At 44.6% G+C, this 11,531-nt stretch overlaps 1 long non-coding RNA gene across 2 annotated transcripts in view; it reads right to left on the bottom strand.

The window, feature by feature from the left end:
- Nucleotides 1-4,021: 4,021 nt before the first annotated feature.
- The window catches only part of LOC148523942 (uncharacterized), a 96,028-nt gene continuing 88,518 nt past the window's right edge, over nucleotides 4,022-11,531 (bottom strand). For both annotated transcript variants that reach the window (XR_015878409.1, XR_015878410.1), the window contains exons 4-5: nucleotides 5,765-5,870; nucleotides 4,022-5,057 (exon numbers count right to left, since the gene is read on the bottom strand). This is a non-coding gene — a long non-coding RNA (uncharacterized LOC148523942). The remainder of the gene's footprint in view (nucleotides 5,058-5,764; nucleotides 5,871-11,531) is intronic.

Below are 11,531 nucleotides of genomic sequence, written 5' to 3'. Positions count from 1 at the left end.
CTATGCATTGCAACCAGTAATAGCCCCCTCTATGCATTGCCCCAGTAGTAATCCCCCTATGCATTGCCCCCAGTAGTAATCCCCCCTATGCATTGCCCCCAGTAGTAGTCCCCCTATGCAGTGCCCCCAGTAGTATTCCCCGCTATGCATTGCCTTCAGAAGTAGTCCCCTCTATGCATTGCCCCCAGTAGTAATCACCCATATGCATTGCCCCCAGTAGTAATCCCCCTATGCAGTGGCTCCAGTAGTAATCCCCCTATGTATTGCTCCCAGTAGTAATCCTACTATGCAGTGCCCCAGTAGTAATCCCCCTATGCATTGCCCCCAGTAGTAATCCCCCTATGCATTGCCCCCAGTAGTAGTCCTCCTATGCAGTGCCCCCAGTATTAGTCCCCCTATGCAGTGCCCTACTAGTAATCCCCCCTATGCATTGCCCTCAGTGGTAGTCTCCCTATGCATTGTCCCAGGTAGTAATCCCCCTATGCAGTGCCCCCTAGTAGTAATCCCCCTATGAAGTGACCCCTAGTAGTAATCCCTCCTACACATTTCCCCCAGTAGTAGTCCCCCTATGCATTGCCCCCAGTAGTAGTCCCCCCTATGCATTGCCCCTAGTAGTAATCGCCACTATGCATTGCTCCCAGTAGTAGTCCCCCTATGCATTCCTGCCAGTAGTAATCCCCCTATGCATTGCTGCTAGTAGTAGTCCACCCTATGCAGTGCCCCCAGTAGTAGTCTCCCTATGCAGTGCCCCCAGTAGCAGTCCCCCCTATGCATTGCCCCTAGTGGAAGTCCCCCTATGCATTGCCCCCAGTAGGAATCCCCCTATGCAGTGCCCCCTAGTAGTAATCCCCCAATGCAGTGCCCCCTAGTAGTAATCCCCCCTACGCATTTCCCCCAGTAGTAGTCCCCCTATGCATTGCCCCCAGTAGTGCCCCCCCTATACAGTGCCCCCAGTAGTGTCCCGCCCTATACAGTGCCCCCAGTAGCACTCCCCCATGCTGTTCCAGTCTCCGCACCCCCTTACACACACACACAAAAACGCAACTTACCTGATCCCCACTCCTGCCTACGTCTACCACTGTCCACTCCTCTGGGCCCACTCTCAATCTGCACTATGGGATGGGAGAGACATCATGACATCTCTCCCATCACCCGCTGCAGGGGGAGCCGGTAGGTGGAGCTCATGCGTGAAAATGAGTCAAATAGTACATCATCAGTTTCAGAAGGAAGATATGAAGCAACACGTGGATCCAGAGGGAAGGTGGTAACTATTGCCTGTATGCTACTTGTCTTTTATACCTAGATCTCAAAGTTTGTGCAGCCAGAAAACCTTTTTGGTAAAGACCTGAAAGAATTTGAGTGCCAATGGTAGTTTTTCAAGGGTGTAAATTGGATTTCTTGAAGAAGCAATCCACTACTACCAGCACTTTCATATTTCTTTGCGAAAAGAATGGAGACATGAGTCCATGGCCTCTGTAAAGTCCTTATTTATTGATAGAGCCAAAATAGCTGGGAACAGCTGGATGTTGCTTGATCTAGGCTGGTATGTTATGAAGAACTCAAAGCTGGTTAAGAATAGCTCTCATCATGTCTGTCACAGGTTCAACCTCATCAAACCTAGAATAGAATGTAGGTTTTTGTGGAGAGTCAGGATAGGGGCAAACCCTGCAAATACCTTCACTCTGTAATGCTTCATTAGGATGGCAAGCATTTCCTTACTGCTCTTGTTATAAATTATGTAGTGACCAGGACTCAAAAAATACTTTTAGTGCCATTCTCACCTGGCTGTTATTTGGTTCTACCTAGTCAGCCTTCTTCTCGTTCTTATATTTTGGAATTTATTATTGGACCATCTGTGTATGACCTGTACTTCTGTTTTGGATTAACCCTTTGACCACTGCATGCCTTTTTGAATTGTGCCTGTATTTGTGACCATTGCTCCAGTCTTCATCCTGCCCAGACCTGTGGCTGTCATTTGACCATCCTCCATTTTAATTTTCTTTTGACCTTGGACTGTCCCTGACTATTCTCATTGTGTTTTGTTCTGTCTTTTTGGTCTGTGAGTTTCCATTTGTGCTCCGTTTATCAAGTATCTTACAGACACAAACAATAAGAACTAAACAGATGAATAGCTCATTTTCTTTTTACTCTTATACCAATGTTTGCGATAACCATAATCATCCAAGGCCAAATTAATTTATTTTATGAATACATTAATTTAATTCCTCAGGGAGCACTAACAGTGCAGATCTCCTCACAGAATCACAATTGAAATAATTAGCTCCACTTGTGTATTTTTTAAAATGTGGCAGCCAGTAATGAATACACCTGTGCACCAACTAGGAAAAATGGAACCCATGCACTATTATACCTCTTTTCCACCAAAAACCCGAGTCTGACCTGAGCTTTCAGACATGGTTTCAACCCAGGTCAGACACCATTTACACAGCACCATCGATCTGGGTTATTCTCAGGTCAGCTCCGTTCACACTGAACCTGGGTCTGCCCTGTTAAACTTGTGAAGTCATAAAAAGTGGGAGGTGACTGCTCCACAACAACAAATCAGCTCATTTTAGGCATGACCCAGGTCAGATAATTCGGGTTGCGCCGTTTACACTGCACCATTACCCAGGTCCATCCTGGGTCCAACTCTGGTAGCTACCCGGGTTGGATTGCCGGGTCACTTGACCCAGGTTATTTTTCAAGGACCCTTCTACACGGAGCTGCGACCTGGGTAGACCCCGCAAAAACCCAGGTTTTTGCTCTGGTGTAAAAGGGGTATTAGTGAGGAATGAATTTGAAAAATACTGATTATTCTGAAACTTTTAAAAGTTTGTGCTTTTTAATTGAATTATATGAATCTACATTAATTAATATATGCTTTCTATAACCAAAATATTAATAGTAGGCTGCTATTATATTGTAATTATCAATAAATCAGTAATATAATTTTTAAAACTCCTAATGGGTAGTACATTATCCAGAATGAAAACATTTTCAACCTATTTGTAAATTATTTTTTGTTTTAATGAAATTTCAATTTCAACTTTCAATTTAAATGGTTTTATAGATCCACTAATTGTATACTGGTTGTACTGTACACACATAGATCATACTTTAGATATCATTTTAGTTCAAAGTCTGTATTAAGACCTTCACAGGGCTGGCTCCAGGGCTAATAGCGGCCTGTGGCGGCCGAGTGCTCTGCGCTTCTTATTGTGCATGACTGAAATTGGGGGCATGGCCTAATTACCATAATTACCATATGCCACACCTCCTTATGTGACGTTATCTGAGGGGCGTGCCCGCATCGCACACCTCCAAATAACATCAGGCTGGGGGAGCCTCACTAGCTGGGCTTCCCCCAGCCCTCTAACGGCACTGAATTAATGCCGCTCGCCGCCGCACAGGGTGGAAATCATGTTGCTGGGGAAGGGTGTGCCCTCTATGGGTGGCGCCCCTGTTCGACTGCTCAGGTCGAACACCCCTAGAGCTATGCTCTGGACCTTCAGGGGTCCATGTATTTAAATTATAAATCCATTTAATTTACGCAATCATGAATTCTATTGAGCTATTACATGTCAGAAAGTCTTTAATGGTATACTCTTTATTATTATTAGAGATGTACAGGTCTGGTTCTCAGAGAACTGACAACAACAGAATTTAGGGGATCCAAGTTGAACTGAGGGCCTGATCCAGAGCCGCTCACTGCTAGCGAGTGCTCGCATTGAATCAGGGCGTGTTTTTTTGTTTCGTTTCTCCAGCCTGCTCGCAAAGCTGTGGGTGACCACCCACAGCTTGTGCGAGTGGCCTGGAGTCTGTCGTGATGATCATGACCATCAGGCTTGCGACAAGACCCTGTGGTAGGGTCTTGGCCCCCGCCAGCCCGAGTGGACTTCCTGCTCTAATAGAGCAGGAAGTCCACTACTGACATCACTAGTGATGTCAGTAGGGCCGCCCACAAATGCCAGGTGTTCCTAAGGGAACGCCTGCGATTGTGCAGCCACCCCCCCTCCCTGCCTACAAAACGGGGTGAGCTGTCACTAACCATCGACAGCCGCCCCATCTTCTAGCAAGACCCGTTGCAACGGAGCTGCCATCGCTGAACGGGTCTCGCGCATGAGCACGCCAGAAGCGGTGCATGCACAGTGGGTGACCATTGACCCTCTTGCGAGCGCTGTGCTCTTTCGAATCAGGCCCTGAGTCTGAGGTTGGAATCACTTTGGGTTACCAAATCAAACTGAGTCCCGGTTCTGTTCTTCCTGCGGTTTGAAACTCAGGGCCTGATTCAGACCTGGATGCTAAGAAGCGTTTACTCTTAGCTGGCCGATTTTTGCATTCTGCGTATGCATCGCAGAGCGCGTGCGCGAACTACGCTTGCCCAGCATAGACAGCCTAGCAGAGTGAGTGACAGAAGAAGCCATTTGTTGGTGGTAACAGGGGCTGGCCACTAGTAACGGGGGAGTGGAGGTGCAAACGCAGGCGTGTCTGAGCGTCACCTGGCTGGTTTTTACACTGAAGTGCTCGAATTTCTTGCGGTAGGTTATAGTCAACAACAAGCGCTGCGAATGCATCCGATGGTACCCGATGTGCCTTGCCATCACTTGGCCAAATTTGCTTACTCATAGAATGAGCATACGCATCTTACGACTGGGTCTGAATCGAGCCCTCAGTTTTAAAAACCAACCTGGGTTTTGGACAGCATGCTAACAGGTCAAATTGAAGTAATTTTAGCTGTTTATTTTAAGAGATGAGAGGGTCCGGTTCTCAGGAGATGCGAGTCCAGCTCTGGTTTTTCTGCCTGACTCGGATCTCAAAATGAGGCAAAATGTCATCATCCCACAGACAGATTCTCGCAGGTTTTGGATTGTGTTGCCCATCACAGGGTTTGCTGTGCTGGGCTCTTTTGTTGTCAAATCCAGGCAGGGTGTGCTGTGGTCTGTCCAGGGGCTTGTTATTTTTCATTCATTGCTAATCCAGGGGTGTGCTGTGCTGTCCATCAAGGGGTATGCTGTTCAGAGTTGTGCCTTCCATCCACTGTGCTGTCCATCCAGGGGCTGTAAAAAATAAATAAATAACAAAGATAAAAAAATATATATATATATAAAGTTAAAAATATTTTTTTTGTGCTATACCCCGCACTGTGACACTGTAGCCATGCCCCCCCCCCTCTCCCACCCAGTGTATCTAAAGCACTGTGATGCTGCTGTACATATTGTCAGTGACGCTGTAGGTTCATCATACTGCAGTGTATAATTCGTAAAGTACTGTGAGTGATGCTGGCGGTCAGTAATACCGCAGTGTAATATTATTTATACAAGTATTATGACACTGTTGGTCAGTAAAACCACACAAGTATTGTGACACTGTAAGTGCATGTGCAGTGTAATATTAATAAAATAAATTGTGATACAGTAAGGGATAGTGCAGTATATTATTCATAAAAAATATTGAGAAATTGTAAGCGTTAGTGCAGTGTACTCATAAAAAATATGGTGACACTGTAAGAGGAAACAGTGTATAATTCATAAAACATATTATGACACTGTAAGGGACAGCAAAGTGTAGTATTCATAAAAAATAATGTGACACTAAGTGGTAGCACAGTATATTATTCATAAAAAATATTGTGACACTGTAGGTCATTGATACAGCAGTGAAATATTTAAAATTGGTACAAATTGACATGTGTACTGTACCCCACTTTGTTTGTGTTTGTTGATATAGAGAATGATCAGTTGAGAGGAGAGCAGGAGCCACATACTAGTGCTGGAGCAGCTGCCAGTGCCATCAATCATGACGATACTAGTCGGTCTATGTCATCTACTAAAGCTGATGCCCAAGGGCATACAGGGCTTAATTCAGGGCACCTAAAATCAAAGAATCAATATTTTACAGTGGTAAAGAAAAAAAAGCAAAGAGAAAGTTAGCTGCAGAAAGACATAAAATTAGCAATATGCCTTTCACCACACAAAGTGGCAAGGAAAGGCTAAGGCCTTGGCCTTTATTTATGACTAAGGTGAAAATTAGATATGTCTAAATAACATATCATAGGGGGCACTTACAAATTATTGCATGAGCACACATATATTAAAAAAATGTTATTTTAAAATTACAGCCATAAGACACAAACTAGAACTTTGCTAATTGTTACTGAAAAAAAAAACTCAGGAGCATCACAGTGCATATATACCATCAATCCACTATAGAGATTTTAGAATCACTCCAAATATCAACAGATACCAAAATAGGCAGACAAAGTCAATTCTGTTTATAGAACTATATTTATTCACCCATATCCAAGTGGAACACATAGGAGCTTGTAGTTATAGAAAGGTTTTTAGTAGGGGTGTGCACCGGCCACTTTTCGTGTTTTGTGTTTTGGTTTTGGATCTGGATCTTTCTACGTGTTTTGGATCTTGATTGGTTTTGCCAAAACCACCCTTCCGTGTTTTGGGTTCTGGGTTTTGTGTTTTGGATCTGTATTTTTTTGAAAAAAAGCATAAAAACAGCTAAAATCACAGAATTTGTGGGTTTTTCTGCTCCTATGCTATTATTAACCTCAATAACCTTAATTTCCACTCATTTCCAGTCTATTCTGAACACCTCACACCTCACAATAGTGTTTTTATGTCCAAAAGGTTGCACCGAGGTAGCTGGATGACTATGCTAAGAGATAGGAGTGGGCGGCACAAACACGTGGTCCATCTAGGAGTGGCACTGCAGTGGCAGACAGGATGGCAGTTTCAAAAACTAGGCCCCAAACTATACATAATTCAAAGAAAAAAAAGAGGTGCAAGATGGAATTGTCCTTGGGCCCTCCCACCCACCCATATGTTGTATAAACAGGACATGCACACTTTAACAAACCAAACATTTCAGCGCCAGGGTCTGCCACACGACTGTGGCTGAAATGATTGGTTCGTTTGGGCCGCCACAAAACAAGCTGGCAATTAATCTGTCCCTGCACAAACTGGCTCTACGGAGGCAAGATGTCGTCCTCATCCTCCTCATCCACCGATTCCTCACCCTCTTCAGTGTTGTGTACATCCTCATCCTCACAGAGTATTAATTCGCCCCCGCTGGAATCCACAACCACAGGTCCCTCTGTACGTTCTGGAGGCTGGTCTCCCTGGAAGAGTTGATAATTCATTTTATGAACATCATCTTCTCCACATTTTGTGGAAGCAACCTCCTACGCCTTTCGCTGACAAGCTTCCCGGCTGCACTAAACACTCTTTCGGAGTACACACTGGAGGGGGGGCAACTCAGGTAAAATAGAGCCAGTTTGTACAGGGACCTCCAAATTGCTTCGTTTTCCTGCCAGTACAGGTACGGACTGTCTGACATGCCTACTTGGATGCTGTCACCGATGTAATCCTTTAACAGACAGACGCACGCTTGTCGCTGCTGCTTTGAGGATGCAAGTGCGGCTACAGCCCACACAATTCACAAAGACAGAAAAAAGAAGAATATTTTTATTGTTTGTGTAGCACACTTTGAGGGTGTCACCACCCTTTAACAGACAGATGCACGCTTGTCGCTGCTGCATTGAGAACAGTATCATATGCAGTGACAGTAGACTTGTCAGAAATTGTTGGCACGTCCTTCAGTCTGGACCAGATGTCCAAACCAGCCCTTGACTTATGACACAGGCGCACGCTTGGCGCTGCTACTATGTTGATGCACGTGCGGCTACATCGCACACAAGTCACAAACACAATAAAATAATAGTTTTTTATTTTTTGGAGCACTTTGAGGGTTACACCACCCTTTAACAGACAGACGCACGCTTGTCGCTGCTGCTTTGAGGATGCAAGTGCGGCTACAGCCAACACAATTCACAAAGACAGAAAAAAGAAGAATATTTTTATTGTTTCTGTAGCACACTTTGAGGGTGTCACTACCCTTTAACAGACAGACGCATGCTTGTCGCTGCTGCTTTGAGGATGCAAGTGCGGCTACATCGCACACAAGTCACAAACATTAAAAAAATAGTTTTTTATTTTTTGGAGCACTTTGAGAGTTACACCACCCTTTAACAGACAGACGCACGCTTGTCGCTGCTGCTTTGAGGATGCAAGTGCGGCTACAGCTCACACAATTCACAAAGACAGAAAAAAGAAGAATATTTTTATTGTTTGTGTAGCACACTTTGAGGGTGTCACCACCCTTTAACAGACAGACGCACGCTTGTCGCTGCTGCTTTGAGGATGCAAGTGCGGCTACAGCCCACACAATTCACAAAGACAGAAAAAAGAAGAATATTTTTATTGTTTCTGTAGCACACTTTGAGGGTGTCACCACCCTTTAACAGACAGACGCACGCTTGTCGCTGCTGCTTTGAGGATGCAAGTGCGCTACAGCCCACACAATTCACAAAGACAGAAAAAAAAAGAATATTTTTATTGTTTGTGTAGCACACTTTGAGGGTGTCACCACCCTTTAACAGACAGACGCATGCTTGTCGCTGCTGCTTTGAGGATGCAAGTGCGGCTACAGCCCACACAATTCACAAAGACAGAAAAAAGAACAATATTTTTATTGTTTGTGTAGCACACTTTGAGGGTGTCACCACCCTTTAACAGACAGACGCACGCTTGTCGCTGCTGCTTTAAGGATGCAGGTGCGGCTACAGCCCACACAATTCACAAAGACAGAAAAAAGAACAATATTTTTATTGTTTGTGGAGCGCACTTTGAGGGTTACACCACCCTTTAACAGACAGACGCACGCTTGTCGCAGCTGCATTGAGGATGCAGGTGGAATCTAGACGGGATTTGGAACCGGGGACACACTACCTCCATCAATTGTTTAAATCCCACTGCACTAATGGCGGATACCGGACGCACGTCTAACACCAACATAGCAGTCAAGGCCTCAGTTATACGTTTTGCTTCAGGATGACTGCTGTCGTACTTCATCCTCATCACTAGGGACTGTTGGAGGGTCAATTGTTTAGTAAAAGTAGTGATGTTCCTACTTCCTCTCTGGGATGATGAACAACTCCCAGCAGCAGCAACAGCACTAGGAGGAAGTGGTTCTTGATCTTTCCCTATTTTATTTTTATCGGAGAATGTTTGGTCCTCCATTTATGTTATATTGATATATACGTGCGGCTAAAGCGCACACAAACACAGAAAATATTTTTTTATTTTTGCTGGAGAGTAGTGCACTTTGTGGGTTACACCACCCTTTAAGAAATGAGCCAGCCGGCTCTTTACTTATGGGACACAGGTGCACGCTTGGCGCTGCTCCTTTGTTGATGCACGTGCAGCCACAGGGCACACAAGTCACAAACACAGAAAATATATATTTTTTTGGTTTGGAGTGTACTTTGGGGGTTACAGCACCCTTTAACGGTCAAGCCAGCTGGCCCTTTACTTATGACACAGGCGCACGCTTGGCACTACTTTGTTGATGCACGTGCGGCTACTGCGCACACATTTCACAAACACAGAAAATATATATTTTTTTGGTTTGGACTGGAGTGTACTTTGGGGGTTACAGCACCCTTTAATGGTCAAGCCAGCCGGCCCTTTACTTATGACACAGGCGCACGCTTGGCACTACTTTGTTGATGCACGTGCGGCTACTGCGCACACAATTCACAAACACAGAAAATAATTTTTTTTTGGTTTGGACTGGAGTGTACTTTGGGGGTTACAGCACCCTTTAATGGTCAAGCCAGCCGGCCCTTTACTTATGACACAGGCGCACGCTTGGCACTACTTTGTTGATGCACGTGCGGCTACTGCGCACACAATTCACAAACACAGAAAATAATTTTTTTTTGGTTTGGACTGGAGTGTACTTTGGGGGTTACAGCACCCTTTAATGGTCAAGCCAGCCGGCCCTTTACTTATGACACAGGCGCACGCTTGGCACTACTTTGTTGATGCACGTGCGGCTACTGCGCACACAATTCACAAACACACAAAAAAAAATTATTTTTTAGCACTTGGGTGGAGCACCCCTGATGGACAGAGCACCCCCTGGACAACACTACAGCACCCCTTTAGGACTGGGACACTGCACAGGACTTTGGAGTGGACACAGCCCCTATGGAGAACTGACTGCACAACACAGTCCAGCCAGCCCCTATGGACTTTGAAGTAGTGGACACAGCCCCTATTAACAACAGCAGCACAGCACAACACAGCCAGCCCCTATGGACTTTGAAGTAGTGGACAACAGCAGCACAGCGCAGCACAGCACTACTCTGCACTACACTACACTACACAGCCCAGCCAGCCCTAACTCGCACCCTCCCTCTTCACTGTCCACAGCCGAGTGAGAAAATGGCGCCGACGCGGGTACCTTATATAGGATCCAAAACCCGCGAGACCCGGAAGGCGGGATGATGACGTTTTGCCTCGATTTCAGAGCCGAGTCAGGCGGGAAAAGTTGAGCCTGACTCGGATTGGCCTCGGATCGGGGGGGCTCGGTGGGGTTCGGATTTCAGAAATCCGAACCCGCTCACCCTTAGTTTTTAGTCCTGTTAAGGTCAGCTGGTCAGCACCAATTAGGAATTAGGAATATTAATGTCCTGGTATAAATCCCCAGCTTTCTTCCGACAAAATAACTTTTGCTGGTCCGGTCATTACCTTGTTCTAGCTGCGACTTATACTCCACATGTAATGCCGAAGACAGATTTTATGTCTTGCTCATTAATTGCCTCACTTCTTAAGGATCGATACTATTGCAGATATACGATCCACTGGGTATGCAACAGTAAGAGTTCTTTCCAACTTGTAACTCTTTACACACACCCCAAGTGAGAAGGAGCTGTGCTGCTTAACTACCGGAGGAGACAGTGTTTCTAAAACTATCACTCAGGGATTACAAACTGCAGCCTGAGTGAGGCAATTAACAAGCGAGACATAACATCTGTCTTGGGAGTACATGTGGAGTACAAGTCGCAGCTAGAACAAGGTAAAGATTGGACCAGCATCACCTCAAAGTTATATTGTCGGGAGAAAGCTGGGGATTTATTCCGGGGACATTAATATTCCTAATTGATGCTGACCAGCTGACCTTAATGGGACTAAAAACCTTTCTATAACTACAAGCTCCTACATGTTCCACTTGAATACATATTGTTCTATAAACAGAATTGACTTTGCCAATTTTGGTAGCTGTTGATATTTGGAGTGATTCCAATTTCTAAAATCTCTATAGTGGATTGATGGTATATATGCATTGTGATGCTCCTGAGTATTTTTAGTAACAATTAGCAAAGTGCTAGTTTGTGTCTTATGGTTGTAATTTTAAAATAAAATTTTCTTAATATATGTGTGCTCATGCAATAATTTGTAAGCGCCCCCTATGATATGTAATTTAGACATATCTAATTTTCACCTTTCTATTAACTGTAATTCAGATACATCTATTGGGAGGCTGCTTTAATTTAAACAAATATATAGTCATAATTACACTAGATTGCGCCTAGTTTTAATTCATTGTCTTTATGTATGACTGGTATTTCTGCATCTTATTATAATGTAAGCCCTTCTTCCTGTAGACATTTT

Source organism: Taudactylus pleione, unplaced genomic scaffold (genome assembly GCF_031769625.1).
Source record: "Taudactylus pleione unplaced genomic scaffold, aTauple2 ptg000125l, whole genome shotgun sequence".
NCBI lineage: Eukaryota > Metazoa > Chordata > Amphibia > Anura > Myobatrachidae > Taudactylus > Taudactylus pleione.
The sequence above is the reverse complement of the archived record's forward strand: the minus strand, read 5'-3'. Positions and strand labels throughout refer to the sequence as shown.